At 42.1% G+C, this 16,581-nt stretch overlaps 1 pseudogene; it reads right to left on the bottom strand.

The window, feature by feature from the left end:
- Positions 1-6,050: 6,050 nt before the first annotated feature.
- Positions 6,051-16,581, bottom strand: part of LOC103606166 — a 12,169-nt pseudogene continuing 1,638 nt past the window's right edge.

Here is a 16,581-nt window from a genome sequence, read left to right as displayed (position 1 = left end):
TCTGGACGCACCGCACCCCAGCCCTGCCCAGGCCCGGAACTGGACTTCTAGACTCCTGACTCCACAGTGCTAGGAGAGCTTGGGTGACTTCCCAGGCTAATTATGGCCCTTGGCACCTCCAAAGCTTTTCATGCACACATAGTCATAAATGGGGACTGTGCTCACTGCAAACCCAGCTGTACAGAGCTTGGGAGCCCATTGTGTCTCTAGAATTCCTTGTAGAAGGGGCTGCGGGTAATCATCTCAATGGAGGGAGAGAGTAGGCTGGGAAACTTGCTTAGAGCTAAGTTGTAGATCGAGAATATTAACAGATTCAAAAATACGCTTTTATGTCCACTTTACATAAAATTAAGAACAGTTAATAGTCCAGTTCAAAGAATAGAAATATTCAGGGTAAGCGCTTGAGTGGTGGTAGAGATTATCAAGGGCCCAAAGCCCTCTCCCACCCTTGCACCCGGGTCTTCCCTCTGAGTGGGGAACCACCCAGCACGTCTGTGTTAGAGTCCAGGTACCATTCACTCACTTATTCATTCAGTGAACAGTTACTCATAATAGAAGCTAACATTTATTTAGCTTTTTCTATGTGCCAGGCCCTGTGCTAAATATGTTATTTAAATTGTTTCATTTAATCCTTACCACAAAATAGACATTATTTTATTGCCCATATTTTGCTGATGAGGACATCTGAGCTTACAGAGATCATAGTCTCAGAATGGATTGCAAAACTGGGCTTGTTTGCCATCTGAATCCCGGGCTGTCGTCCATCCCAGAACTCATGGAGAGCTGGTATAATGGGCTGGCAAGGGGTGCAGACTTTGGCATTAGGCCAAGTTTACATCCTCCTTTTGCCATTATTACCAGCTGTGTACCTAGGCAAGGCAGCTCGTCTCTCTGTGCCCTCTTTGTTCATTGATACAATGGGACAATACCAATACCCACCTGTGGTGGGTCATGGTGAGCAGAGTTTTATTCTGTTCAGGAAAATTTCCCATTTCTTTTATCTTTGTTGCTTTAGGGGAGAACTCCTGGTGGGCTGCCAGCCATTGTGCCACCACTCCCTGTCAGCAGGTATAGGCGTTTTTCTGCTGGGTCAGAGGGAATGTTGGTTTTTCCCATTGTGGTTGCTAAGCTAACATGTCACTGTTGCTTACAGCTAGCTTCCCTGTGGGTAGAAGAGCTTGTTTGCAAAGCAAGCCAGGTGGAGAGAACCAGAGCAGAGAGATGAAGGGAAAGAACCCTGATTGCTCTCAGAGAGTCTGGATCCAGTCATGCCTGAAGGCATACTTCCAGATTTTCCCTTAATTTAGCCAATGAATTCAATCCTATGTTAAATTTGTTTGAGTTTTGTTTCTGTCAACCCCATGGCATCGAGGGTAACATACTACTTCCTGGGATTGTTGTAGACATCAAGTGAGGAAATATACACACAGCTCTTAGCATGGTCACTGGCACACGGTAAGTGCTCGACAAGTGTTAGCTTATGTTATAATGAATATGTGTGCCAGGGCCTCTTCTGGGCACTAGGAAAACAGAGGTGAATGAGACTTGGTGCCTGTTTTTGAGGATCTAACACTCTAGTGAAGGAGACAGACAAGTCAATGGACAGGTATAAAACACTGCAAAACATGAATAGGTACTGCGTCCCGTGGCAATACGGAATAACTAATTGTCTGGAGGGAGTGGTGGGATAGGTGGGTTGGGGAAGGTTTCCCAGATGACAGGAGGCTTGAGGCTATGAGAAGTCTTAAATAAGGGATGGATGTTCATACTGGACAAAGTGGATGAAGCAAATACTGTTGGGGCCTCACCCGCACCCTTAGCCACCCGGGTCACCTCCAGCATTAATGGATAGTTCCTGGGCATACCCATGGCTTCCTACCTTAAGCATTCCTTGTGCACAGGAGTGTACTCAGCCCAGGCATAGGGTAGACCAGAAATGTTAGGGGCTTAACACCCACCAGAGGGATTAGAATCTATATTACGAGGGGTCTTCAAAACGTTCATGGAAAGATTTGTATTATCTTTAATTCTATTTTTTCATGAACTTTTTGAAGTACCCTTGTATATCAAGAATTCCTAAAATCAGTAGAAAAGAAGACAAGCATCCCAATAGAAAAGTTGGCAAAAGACTTGAACTGGCATTTCACAGAAGAAATGGGGGTGGAAAGAACGTCTCTACAAACTTTCAAGTCTTCAAATATGGCCACATGAAAGTGAAGAGTTTCGTTCACTTAAGGTCCTCATAGACAAAGCTAGCAGAAGGTTGAAACAACTGAAAAAAAAATCTTTTCAGTGGCTAGAACAATAGCAAATGATTGATATAGGGACTTTGGAAGGGACTCATGACAAATCAACAACAACAAAAAAATGACAGGAAACTCTAAAGGGAAATGACCAAATACTCTACAGGATATGGATAGGCAATTTACAGAAAGGGAAGCTCAAATGGCCAGGAAGTATTTGCTCAAGTTCCTTAGTATTCTCAGAAATGAAGTTAAGACAATGAGATATCACTTTGCACCCATCAGAATTGCAAAAAGAAAAAAAAGTTGGGTGATGACACGTGTTGGCAAAGATGAGGGGAGACCGAAACCCTCATGCACTGCTGCTGGGATTTCAAACTGGTGCAGCCTTCTAGAGAGCACCCTAGCAGGACTTGGTGAAATTAGGCATGTGTTTACCTTAAGACGAGTGATGGAGTTTGGATGTGTTGTCCCCTACAAAACTCATGTGGAAATTTGATCTCCAATGTGGCAGTGTTGGAAACTGATTGAGTCATGGGGGCGGATCCCTCATGAATGGATTAATGCCCTCCCTGGGCCAGAGGGGATTGATGAGTGAGTTCTCACTCTATTAGTTCCCACGAGAGCTTGTTGCTTAAAAAGACCCTGGCACCTTCTTTCTCCCTCTCTCTTGCTTCCTCTCACCTTGTGATTTGCTTGTACCCGCCGGCTGCCTGCCACTTTCTGCCATGAGTAGAAGCAGCCTGAGGCCCATGCCGGATGCAGCTGTCCCAGAATCGTAAACCAAATAAACCTTTCTTCTTTATAAATTACCCAGTCACAGGTATTTCTGTTATAGCAACACAAAATGGACTACAACAATGAGTTTAAGATAAACTAAACTCATCCCTAGGTAAACAGAAACTCTCACGTGTGTTTATAAGAGGATTTGTAAGAAGATGTCTTTTGAAAAGTTTTAAAGTTTTGCTTTTCACTTTTAAGTCTTCCATTAATCTGAAATGAATTTTTATTGATTCTGGTATGAGGCAATGTGAGAAATGCCCTCACCTGTCCAATGCCAAAGGATGGTCATGGAGACACGAGGTATGGCAAAGCAAGACTTTAATGGCGGTTTTGCAAGATCAGGTGTCTGATGGGCAAGCACTCCCGAAATGGTTACATCGAGCAATTTATTCCTTAGTGCACAAGTCCCTCCCCTAGTTCCTCACTGGCTGAGTACTATGGGATGTACAATCTTCCCGAACATTGCCTAAGTGTCATTATTTCCTTATAAGGTATTTCTTGTTCACTTCCTGCTGACAGAAAGGTACGGATTCAAGACAAGCTCCCAAAAAAGACCCAACAAAAAGTTCTGAGCAGGGTTAAGAACCATGAAATGAGAAGAACTAAGGGCTGGTGACCAGCCATCATCTTGAGAAGTTATTTCTCAAAAGTGACATGCTGTTTCTGTGACTTTCTGGGAATGTGCATTCTCTGGGGTTCTCATACCTGTAAGCTGGTTGAGCAGCTTTTGCTAGGCTATTCTTGAAAATGAATCACTTAAGCTATTTTCTTACAGCAGGGATCCACTTTTAAGTTTTTTCCATACAGACATCCAATCATCCTAACACCGCTAATCGATTACCCGCTCCTTTCCTCAGAGATCCACAGTGCCAGCTGTGTTTCAAATTTCTTTTCTTTTTTTTTTTTTGTCTTTTTCCGTGTCCGGCAACGGATCGAAACCCTCAGTGTTGCCCCCGTACCGGACCGGGGACCGGCAATGGGATCGCAACCCTCGGTGTTGCTCCCGCGCCTCGCTCAGCCAGTGAGCGGGAACCGGTCTGTATGTGGGATCCGAACCCTCGGGCGGGAGCGCCGCCGCACTTCCCAAGCGGTGCACTATCCAGTGCGCCACCGGGCCGGCCCTGTGTTTCAAATTTCTATGTGTGAGAGAAAATGGTCTTGACTCTCTATTATATTTCATTGTAAATTTGTTCTTTTCAACAAATATACCATGCCTATTTTTTTTTATTATTATAGTTTAGTAATGTCTTGATTTCTGAAGACCTTTTTTTCCACTTGGGCTTTTGATTTTCTATATAAATTTTAGAATCAGTTTTCAACTTCCTCTGAAAACCCCCTTATCTGTCATCTGGAGGAATTTGCATAAGGTTGGAATAGTCTATTTCTTTTTTCTTTTTAAATAAAAAAAAGGCAGCTTTATGAGTAGGTATGCATGTAAGTATATATAAAAATGCTAATATTGTGGGAAGATGAACAATTATATGCTTTCATCAATAATTCATACAGTTTCTATTTATCTTTCCTGTCTTTTTTTCTATGTTTATATATTCAAAGGGAAAATCATACATAAAGACTACACAGTATTGTGGATAGAAACTGTTAAAATTAATCATTGATAGATAGGTAATTAAGTCACTTCTAGTTCTCATTTTCAATGCTAAGAGCTAGAATAAAATCTTGTAATTAACTCAAATGGCAGAAAAATATAAAATTCCCTCATTTTCTGTACATCACCCTAACTTCAACTGTGCATGCTGAACTTGCCAGAAAGAAAAAAAGGACAGATGGGTCTCTCTGAGATTTTTTTTCCTGGTCTTGATTGTAGTTTGTACATTGTCCTTATTAACCTGGTAATGATGATCATAGAGAGGAAATCATGTTGGTTTGATTGGGATAGTGAAGGAGTCCATTGCCTGGTGACCTTGGTGCCTTTGGAAGCAGGATAGAGCTTGGAAATACTGAAACCTGTATCATAATTTTTAAATTCATAGGGTTATTCTTTAGTATGAGACCTTTCATGTTGCCTAAGAAAACTAGAACATATGAAGGCTTTGCCACATCCCTTGCATTCATAGGGTTTCTCTCAAGTATGGAATTTTTCATGTCTTTGAAGGGAAATTGAATGTCCGAAGGCTTCACCACATATTTTGCACTGATAGGGCTTTTCTCCAGTATGAGTTCTTTCATGTCTTTGAAGGCAACTGGGAAAATCGAATGCCTTCCCACATTCCTTACATTTATAGGGTTCCTCTTGAGTATGAGTTCTCTCATGTTTCCTAAGGGAACTACAACATCTAAAGGCTTTCCCGCATTCCTTACATTCACAGGGTTTCTCTCCAGTATGAGTTCTTTTATGTATTTGAAGGTGAGTGGAACATATGAAGACTTTATTACATTCCTTACATTTATTACATTCCTTACATAGAGTGTCTCTCCAGAATGAAATCTGTCATGTTTTTGAAGGGAAGTGGAACATCTAAAGGCTTTATCACACACAGGCCTTACATGCATAGAGTTTCTCACCAGTATTTTTATTTCATGTATTTGAAGGTAACTGGGAAAATTGAATGATTTACCAAATTGCCTATGTGTTAGTCTGCTTCTGTTGCTTATAACAAAATACATGCAACTGGGTATTTATAAAGAAAACAAAATTTATTGCTTACAGTTTTGGAGGCTGGGAAGTAAAAAATCCAGGGAACACATCTGGTGACAGCCTTGGTGGTGGCAACGGTGATGGCAGGGTATCACATTGCAAAAATGGCAGAGCAGAGAGAACAGAGAGAGGCAGAGTCTCCTTTCTCTTCTTTTAAAGTCCTCAGAACCACGCCCCTGACCACCATTTTTAATCCATTCACTACTGCACGGTCCTACAATCCGATCACCTCTTCAAGGCCCCACTTTGCAATTACCATAATAGGATTTCCCACCCTCTTAACAGTCACAGTGGGAGCCAAGTTTCTAATAAAACTTGGGGGACACAATTCAAGCTTCATTGAGTTTGGGGGGACACAATTCAATCCACTACAACTTACATTCATAAGTTTTCTCTCCAGTATGAATCCTTTCATGTAGTTGAAGAGAAAAAGAAACATTGAAGGCTTTACCACTCTCCTTACATTTATAGGGTCTCTCTCCAGTATGGGATCTTTCATGTTTTTGAAAGGAACTGGAAAATCTGAAGGCCACACAAGATTTCTCACATTTTCTCTCTCGTCAGTATGACATCTTTCATGTATCCGAAGACTTACGCATTCCTTATATTCACAGAGATTTTCTCCAGTATAAGTCCTTTTATATGTTTGGAGAAAACTGGAAAATTTGAATGATTTATCATATTTCTTATATGCAAAGGGTTTTTCTTCATTATGAGATTTTTCATGTACTTGAAAGGAACAGAAATATGTAAATGCTTTATCACTTTTATATGGCTTCTTTTCATACTCCTTACACTCATATTGTTTGTGTCCAAAGTGAGATATGATGTGCCTGCTAAGGGATGAGCGACATGTAGAGACGCTTCCACATGCACTGCATTCCCATGGTTTTCCTCCCATAGGAATTTTCTTCAGATTCCGATTTGGAATGTGGCTGAGGATTTTGCCACATGGACTGCCTTCTTTGCTTTCATAGAGTCTCTCCCCCACATAAGTTCTTAGATTTTTCTCAGGAATTTTGTACTCATCTTCAATACTCTGGCCTTCCCATTTGATTCCTATAGAAGCTGGGTTCCTGAAGGTTTCCCACATCACGTGTCTGTAGAGATTCTTCTGGGAATGATCCAGCAAAGCCCACTCTTCATGGGTGAAGTTCACAGCCACATCCTGAAAGGCCACTGGGTCCTGGTTGTGGCTGGGTTTGGCTTCTCCCACCTCCATACCTCAGGACCCCAGGGGGGCTCCATGATGGTGGCAGCATGCCTCAGATAGATACATTTCCCAGCTTCCACAGTGTCCTAGGCACTCCCTATGGATCTCCCAGTACCTGCAGGTCACAGAGTGACAGAAAATATGAATATGGGAGAGCCATTTGGCCCTACCAGAGGAGTGCACATGGAACTGTGGAGAAGGGCAGAATAGTCTATTTCTTGATGTTTTAGCAGAATTTTCTTATGAAACCACCCTGAGCTTGGTGTTTCCTTTTAAGAAAAAATCAAGCTATCAATTTAATTTCTTTAAAGATTGTACGGCTATTCAGGTTTTCTATTTTTTCTTGAGTCAGATTTAGTATACCAGTTGTGGGGTTTTTTTTAGAATTTGTCTGTTTGATCTATGTGGCCTTTGAAGATCGGCTTTTTTTCACTCATCATAATGCCCTTGAGATACATCCAAGTCATTGTGTACATCAATAGTTCATTCCTTTTTATTGCCAAATACTATTCAGTGGCATGGATGTACCAGTTTTCTTTTCTTTTTTTTTGGCTGGCCAGGGGAGCTGAACCCTTGATCTTTGTGTTACAAGGTTGCACTCTAACCAACTGAGCTAACCAGCCAGCCCTGTCCATCTGATCTAAATTTTCAAAATTGTTGGCATAAAGTTACATATGATTTTCTATTATTATCTTTAAAATCTCTGATATATCAGTCTTTGTCTGTGACTTAGCACATGATTGATATTTGTGAATGTTCTATAGGTACAAGAAAATTTGTGTATTTTAGGTTTATTGGTCATAAAGTTCTATATGATGTTTGGAACTTATTAATCATGCTCTTTAAAAACTATATCTTCCTTATTTGTGTCTAACTGATTCATCAGTTTCTGGGAGAGGTTTATTAGAATCTCTAACTGCAACTATTTGTTTATGTATACATTCCATGTATTCCTGTCAGTGGTTGCTTTATATCTTTTGAAGCTATATTGTTAGGTGCATATATATTTGTGATCATTATATCCTCTTAATTTATTGTTTCTTTTATTTATATATATAATATCCCTTTCTGTTTCTCACGCTTTAAAAAAACCCCTTATATCCTTTTTTTCTGATGTTAGTTTTAATAGTCTGGAAATCCCTTTATTTTAGGAGTCCTTAATCTTTACTGTGTCACAGACTCCTTTGGCAGCCTGGTGAGGCCTATAAACTCCTTTTCAAAATGATGTTCTTAAATGCATAAAATAGCAAAGCAACCAATTGTATTGAAATGGTTAAAATATTTGTGATATTATATGTACTTTTAAAACAAGACATATCAGTATGCATAATAACTATTGTGATTTTGAAGTAGTGATCAGAGTAAAAGATATTTTGAGATACTGCAATGAAGTGATATGAAAATATTTATGACTTATATTGATGTGAAAGTCACAGGTACTGCTAATGTTACCATGATTTGTTATCTACATTTATAAATGATAGAGATGCCAAATTCTAGTTAGCAATTAGTGAAGATAAAAGCATATTTTTTCCTTCCAAGTTCGTGGATTCCATGGGTCCTTAGTTTTAATCTTTTGGTCCTTTGTTGTGAGTCTGCTATAAATGACATATTACTGGCTTTAAAAAAAAATCTCTTCTGAAAGTCTCTCTTTTTTTGTATATATACTTACCTGGCAGGGGAGATACCATAATCATGAAAGCCTCTGTTTTTTGATTAGATACTTTAATTTGTTTACACTTACTGTAATTATTGTTATATTTTGGATATTTTTCCTGCCATCTTATTTACTATATGTATCAGTTAGAATTAGGTTTGACTTATAGAAAACTCCACATAATAGTGGTTTAAATAAGATGTAATTTTATGTCTCTTTTAGTCTAGGGATGGTATAATGACTCCACAGTCATCAGGGACCCAGTTTCCACCTTTTTAGTTGTAGCTTCCATCTTCAAGTTCATCTCAGGATCCACGTGGCTACTGGAGCTTATCCTTCACAGACTCATTCCAAGCAGCAGGAGGGAAGAATGGTTGAAGTGGGGGAAGGTTGCACCTCCACATATATTTCATTGGCCAGAACTCAGTTATGTGGTCTGAAGCTGAGAAGTGTTTTATTTTGGCTGGGTCCATCAACGACTTGAATAAAATCAGGATTCTGTTACTAAGGATGGAGGATGGTGGATATTGACTGTTTAACAGCTGTCTCTGCTTTAGTCTCCCCACCACAGCTGAATGCCCAGCTGCCAACAGCAGTGGCTCTGAGCCTCTAATTATGAGAGGACCAGCCTGCCATCCGGTGGCAGGCCGCTTACATTGGATCGCTTTCACTATGGAGGCAGCATAGATTTGTCCTCACTGGAATACACATTTGTTCTCACTCTGGGTTTGCATTCTCTGCCTGCCATGCTTCTGCCAGCAGCATCATTAGTGGATTTACTGAACATCTTATTCACAATCATAGCAGTGCAAACTGCATTGCTTCTGACCAGAAATCTCATTTTTCAGCAAAAGAAGTAGGAAAATTGTCAGGCGACCATGAGATTCTCTGATTTTGTCACATACTCTTATCACCAGAATCATCTGGCTTCATGGGCTGGTGACATGGCCTGTTGGAACTCAGCCAGAAGATAACCTTGAATGAAGTGCTGTGCTGAAGGATTTAACGAATGCTCTCAATCAGCAACCAATGCAAGGTGATGTTTCTGTCCTTCCAGAGTCTGTGGATATCAGGGAATCTTGGGCTGGGTAATGTACTTGTAACATTTTTGCTCTCCTTCCCAAAGGCCTTGGGCTCTGCTAGTTTAGAGGTCCTAGTATTCAAAGGGAGAATGCTTCCAGCAGGGTACACCACAGAGGTTCTAGTGATTTAGAAGTTGAGACCAACATCCAGCCATTTCAGCCTCCTCATGTCCTGATGAACAGACAAAAAGACGGGATGAGGTGGGATAAGTTCTCTGTAAGCTGGGGTGTTTGATTCTGGCTGTCATGGGGGAAATACAGTTTCTCCTGCTGCACAGGAGAAGTATGTTTTGGATCCTGTGAGATCCTCTGGGGTGTCTTCTAATTCCACGGTTGCTGGTGAAAGTTAATAGAAGATGGCAGCTAGTCTGAGCAGGACAACCATGAAGTTTGGATGATCCCACTAGGTAAAAACTGACTACATGAGGTGCTTGCTGAAGGCAAAGGGAAAATGGGATAGGTAGCAGAGGAAGGATGTTGTAAATGCCTCATGACCTGTGGCAGAAATGTCATGCATATATTTATCAATGGTGCTAACTGTCCCTCTTTCTTCCTCTATCATATTGTATAGGGTGGTTTATGCATAGGTTTACATAGAAAATTTAACATAGACAATTTAGTGCATAGATCCATGGGATAGCAAGATGAGATTGCAACTCAGCCAAAGAAGTTAACATCACCCAGGCTCCCAGGATGCAGTAACTGCAGGGGCTTTGAAAGTTCCTCTCTGAAGAGAGAATAGGACTGTTCTGGTTTGATTGAGATACATTTCCCTTCAGTTGGGCAGTACCATGCTGTGGTTGTCTCATGGAAGTTTAAGAAAGGAAAGTAGGGTGGGAATGGAGGCTGAATAACTAAGGAGTGACTGTGGAAAATACTGAAGACTGATCCTGCTCACACCCCTCCAGGCCTCCTTCCATCATGACTTGCTGTATTACAGAGGGTGGAAGACTGGAGAGGACATTTCCAGACTCTCGTGCAGCTGGGATTTCCACACGTCACCTGGCCTCTGCCAAGAGGATGGAAAAGAACCAGAAGCGGAAGGTAGAAATGAGCACTGGGCAGAGGGGCCACATGGCTCTTCTGGATGCACCATGGTAGGAGTGTTTCGGTTCTTCTGAGTTGCTGCAGTGGAGGCTCTAGTGCCAGGCCAGTTCCTGGCTTTTTGGTGCTGGGCAGCAGCTTCGTTTTCCTTGGCAGCATTCTCTACTGCAACGTGGGCAGCAGTGGCAGAAGCTCTGCCGCAGGCTAGTTTTGCAGTGAGATTCAGGAGTTCATCCTGGAAGCTCAGCCTAGTGACTGCTTCTCAGCCTTAATAATGAGTCTGAAACTAACCTAATCACCTTAGTCAACCCATTCTGTTTAAACCTGCTGGGTGGACTCTGTTGTCTGCAATGAAACTGACAAATACACTTTTTAATTTTGGTTCCCTTCTTTTTCTGCCTTTTATTAAAGTGACAATTTCTCTTCTACTCATTTGAAAATTACTCAGTTTTCTTATACTTTTTTCCTTTTTTTTTTTTTTTTGCTGGTAGTACAGAGATCGAATCCCAGACCTTGGGAGCAGCGTACTCTAGCCGACTGAGCTAACCAGACAGCTTCATTTTTGTTCGTCTTTCTTTAGCAGTTATCCATAATCATTACCATTCACATTGTGTTCACCTCCCCCATCAATTTCTGAAGCTGATGGACATTTATATTTTCCTTCCCAAGACAGCACCTTTGCATTTTCTCACTCTCTTCTGGCCACCCCCACTCCACTACCAAGTTGGTTTTCTGTGTTACTCCCAGGGCAAGGCTTTGCGGAGGGGGCAGCTGACCTTGTTAGCTGTGATATCATTAGGAACTAGAAGTGTATCATTCCTAACACATATTTTTAACTCTTTGTAAAACTGTGCTGAAAGGCAACACATCCCCAAACATATCACATAAGGATGTTAACATAGTGGAGAGTCAATGCTTATTTAATGGGATACAGTTTGTTTACTTTTCTATAGACCTTGGAATCAAATTTCGACTGCCTTCTCTGTGTATCATTCCATAAGTCAGTACATTTATTTATTTAATTTTTTTAAAATTTAAAATTTAAAATTTTTTTTATTTTTTAAGGTAATTTATTATACATACATGTTGGATACAATGTTGATTTTTCAATAATTGTGTACAATGTATGATGTTTAGATTGGGATAGTTAGCTTATTCATCATTGCAATATCCAATTATTCTTTGTGTCCCTCAACTAATTCCTCATTAGCCCCCTTCCCTCTCCCCCTCCCCTCCCTTTTTCCGTCTTTAGTAACCATGGTTTTTTTTCTCTTTTTTAAAAAGTTCAACATATTACTGTGATTGTTGTTTCTCTCTTTCTCTCTCTCTTTATTGTTTCTTTGTTTATTTATGGATCCAGCTCCAGGTTATGAGTGAGAACATGTGGTATTTCTCTTTCTCTACCAGGGCTGTTTCACTTAGGATAATTTTCTCCAGGCTCATCCATGTTGCTTCAAATGGCAGAATTGCATTCTTTTTTATGGCTGAGTTGTATTCCATTCTGTATATGTACCACAATTTCCTTATCCACATTTAGGTTGGTTCCATCGCCTGGCTATTGTAAACAGAGCTGCAATAAACATGGGAGTGCAGGTATCCCTTCAGTCTGATGTTTTCCAATCCTCTGGATATATCCCCAGGAGTGGAATTACTGGATCATATGGAAGTTCTATCTGTAGTTGTTTGAGGAAACTCCATACTGTTCTCCATAATGGCTGTACTAACTTACAGTCCCAGCACCAGTGCAGAAGCATTCCTCTTTATATCCTTGCCAGCATTTGTTGTTCTGTCTTTTTTATAATAGCCAGTCTGACTGGGGTGAGGTGATACCTCAGAGTGGTTTTGATTTGCATTTCCCTCATGATTAGTGATGTTGAGCATTGTTTCAGATACCTGTTGGCCATTTTTGTATGTCTTCCTTTGAGAAATGTCTATTCATCTCCTTTGCTTATTTTTTAACTGGATTATTATTATTATTTATTTTTGCTGTAAACTTGTTTGAGCTCTTTGTATATTCTGGATATTAATCCCTTCAACATGTATTTATTGAGTAACTACTATGTGCCACGCACTCTTGTATGGTCTTAGGATGTATCAGTCCACAAGCAGGCAGGGATTCCTGCCCTCATGGAGCTTACCTTCTAGCAGGGGAGAAAGGTAACAAAAATGATCATAATAAATGCATATGTTATCAAGTATGAGAGAAGGAGGTAAGTCCTATGGAAAAAATGACAAGTAGAGCAGGGTCATGGGGACAAGTAATACCTGGGAGAGGGGGCAGGTGGTGGGATCCAATCAAGAGGTCAGAGTGGGCCTCACTGAGAAGCAAAGAGTTTTTTTTCCTGTGTGACCATCACCTTTATCTATTTCCAAAACCTTTTCATCATCCTGCACATAAACTCTGTACCCATTAAGCAATAACTTCTCATTTTTCCTTCCCTGCAGTGAGTAGCAAAGACTTGAAACAGGTGAGAGAGGGAGTGAGTTTTGCAGATATTTAGGGAAGGGTGTTCCCAGCAGAGGGAACAGCCACAGCGAGGGCTCTAAAGCCTGGAGCAAGCCTGGTGCATTTTAACTCATTTAAAATATGTCATCGAGAAGCACCCCCCCCCCACCTTTTTAAAATTGAATTCATGGGCGGAGCCCGTGGCGCACTCGGGAGAGTGCAGCGCTGGGAGCGCAGCAGCACTCCCGCAGCGCTCCCGCCGCAGGCTCGGATCCTATATAGGGATGACCGGTGCACTCACAGCGCTCACTGGCTGAGCGCCGTGTGGCTGGTCTCAAAAAAAGGACAAAAATAAATAAATAAATAAAATAAAATAAAATTGAATTCAGGCCCTCAAATTTCTGCTTACGTAAAATTGCACAAGTGAGTACGTATTATAGCATACACTGCTTACTATTCTTAGTTAAATATCAGGTAAGTATTGGCCTTTACATTTTAAAGTGTGTGCCAGCACCAATGGGTCCATGGTCACTTGACATTCATTCTGACCCCCTCCTATGGTCTGACGTCTATTGCAGAGGCTCAATGACTAAAAACTACCTTTTCTGGACTCCCTTGATGAGATGTAGTTCCCACCAAGGAAACTCACTCATATGAGCTACGGAAGTCTCCCATGAGACTGAGGCTATCTCTGTGACAACAGTAGCTGGTAAGCAAGTTCTGTCTAGTGTGATGGAGTAGCTGGACCTTATGTTCCAGAGTATAGTCACCAGCTTCCTGGGTTTGGGATAGTTGGGCGGCAGCAGTGACCTTGGCAACAATTGTGGTGTGACCTTGAAACCAAAGAGAACTTTTACTTCTACCATTCCAGCCCTTTCAATGATTTTATAATCATCAATTCCCTGCATTAAATTCCTTTCTGTTTAGAAAGGAATTTTATATTTACGATAGGTTTATATTTACTGAATCTTGAATAATAGGGTTTTGTAACAACTGTGACCTTTTGTCTAATGTGCATTTTACTGCTTGTGGTACAGTTTGGATAGCTCCTGACATTCTTTTCTACTAGGAATGCAAACAGCTTTTTGATAATTGATTCATCTTTGAAACAAAATTTGTCCATTCTACCTTTTAAATTTCTGAATCAGAATTAGAGCCTATCCTGATATTGCAGGTGAACTGTTCACAAACAGTTAGCTTTTTAGCTACTTATCTTTGAGAATGAGGGTTTTCTTGATACTGTCCATTCATGCAAAACCTAGGAGTTGAATGGGTGTTAAAGGTGCTGTAAGATAGAAACAGATTCCATGACCTCCAGCTCCAAATTTTTAAAAAATCACAACCACCTTGTTCTCAATGATTGACTTTAGAATTAAACCAATTTATAAGTTGAACCAAAAAAAGACACATGCACTAATAAAGTATTGCTCTTTTCTGTTTTATATATCAGGGTCTTACAATTTTATTTGAAAGAGTTCACTGCTACAACAAAGGGGGACCAGTGACTGGCTGTATGACCTCGAACTTAACTTCTCTCTGAGCCTCATTTTCTCATCTGTAAAATGGGGGTGACTACACTACGTGCCTCGCGGGGCTGTTGTGAGGATTATGTGAGATTGTGCATGGGAGGCACTTAGCACAAGGGTTAGCTGCTATCGTTATTATTATTGTTGTTGTTGTTGATGATGATGTCATAATTATTATAAATCCGGGGACTTTTGGGACCTGCTTGGCTGAGCCACATCTTCCCTCCCATCTCCTCCTTCCTTGAGTCACTATCTTTCCTAGCCCGGGGCCTGTAATAGCTCCCATGCTCCAAACATTCCCAGACTCAAAGTTCCCAGCCCTTCGTGGGGCTTGGGGACAGAGTTGTAGGGCAGGGCTGGGGTGAGACGGACAACTTCTTCTGGAACACTCTGCAGTATGGTCTACCCTGGGCAGCACCAAGCACTTGCACATTAATTGTTAACATGGTCTACGTTGTCCAAAAGGCCAAGTTCCCACCCCTGAGATCCTATGAGATCCCATTCCAGGGGCACCTGGATAGAGTAAAGGCTGACCTGTGGGGGAGGCAGAAGGGGAGCAGGACCCAAAGATGCCCCCACGTGGTTACCCTCCGTGCACCTCTGACCAAGGTGGGCCAGGGTTTGTCTCTGCAGTGCCCGCTCCCCTCACAGGCTATGGCTGCAAGGAGAAGACAGGGGAGGGGGAGGAGGACTCCATCTGCCTGGGGGGGGGGGCAGCAGGAAAAGCCCCAGAGAAGAGGTGACATTGCAGCCGGATCTTAAAGGATGAGTAAGTAGTTCACCAGCAGTTGAGCAGGGAAGGGCATTCCAAGAAGAAGGAACAGCTCGAGTGTGGCTCAGTGATGCCGTCCACCCTCCTGCTTCAAATCTGTTTCCCTAGAGATTAATGATCAAAATTTAAAGTGTCAGGGGCACGTGGTCTTGTTCTGGGGCCCGCAAGAGGAAGATGCTGGGGAGAGTACCCCAGGCCGTGACCAGTCCCAAGGAAAAGACATCCCAAGTGATGGCCTGGATTGGGTAGATGTGAAAGGGGGACACTAGAGTTTGATGAGTGCCCACCAAGTACCAGGCCATGAGCTGGGCGCTGTGACATGTCTGCCCATTGCACAAAGAGGACATCAAGTCTCTGAGAGATGAAATCTCTTGCACATGATCCCTCAGAAAGCCAGAGAGTGACAAGATTTGACCCCAGACTTTTGTGACCCTAAATGCCATTAAGGGAGAGAACAGCAGGTTCAGCAGAGGATATATTTAGGCCCTTAAGGTCCCCAAAATGTGACAAAAATAGGCTGCTGCATTTCCATCCTGGGCATAGGCAACTCAATGGAAGCTGGGCTATTCCTGTAGCATGCCCTGGTCCTTTAAAGAGAGGAGCTTCCTACTGCCCCTGGGGTTGGGCTGTGGGGCATGAGTTGGGGGCGGGTGCAGACACACCACACAGGTCATAAGGTCAGGCATTCAGACCAGGCCCTTGAGGGGCCCGGGATAAGTTGTGCCACTTCCTGCAGTCTCCATGCTCAGGAAGACTGGGGAAGACCAGCGAATAGGAGAGGGGGGCATTGAGTGGTCCCTGGGTGGGGATTCTTACTGGGGGTGGGGATAGAGGGGCTGTGTTGGCTCCATCCTGCCAGCAAAGACTCAAAGATGGGAGTTGACATGGTCCAAGTTTTGCCCAGATTGAGGCCTATCCACAGATGAAAATCTCCCTGCAATGGGGGCTGGGGGACTGAAGAGCAAGAAGAAGGGGCTCAGAGGCTGCCAGTGAAAGGACCAAGACCCCCATCCAGTAGGGCCTGATGTGTCCCTCCCCACTCCCCTTAGAGAGAAAGGCCTCTTCCCTTCTCTCTTCTACCCACTCCCACCCACCCTAGCTGTCCCTTGTCACTTCTTTCCCGGTTGGTCTTTTTTTTTTTTTTTTTTTTTTTTTTTTT

This window comes from Galeopterus variegatus, unplaced genomic scaffold, assembly GCF_000696425.1.
Source record: "Galeopterus variegatus unplaced genomic scaffold, G_variegatus-3.0.2 Scaffold142, whole genome shotgun sequence".
Taxonomy (NCBI): domain Eukaryota; kingdom Metazoa; phylum Chordata; class Mammalia; order Dermoptera; family Cynocephalidae; genus Galeopterus; species Galeopterus variegatus.
The sequence above is the reverse complement of the archived record's forward strand: the minus strand, read 5'-3'. Positions and strand labels throughout refer to the sequence as shown.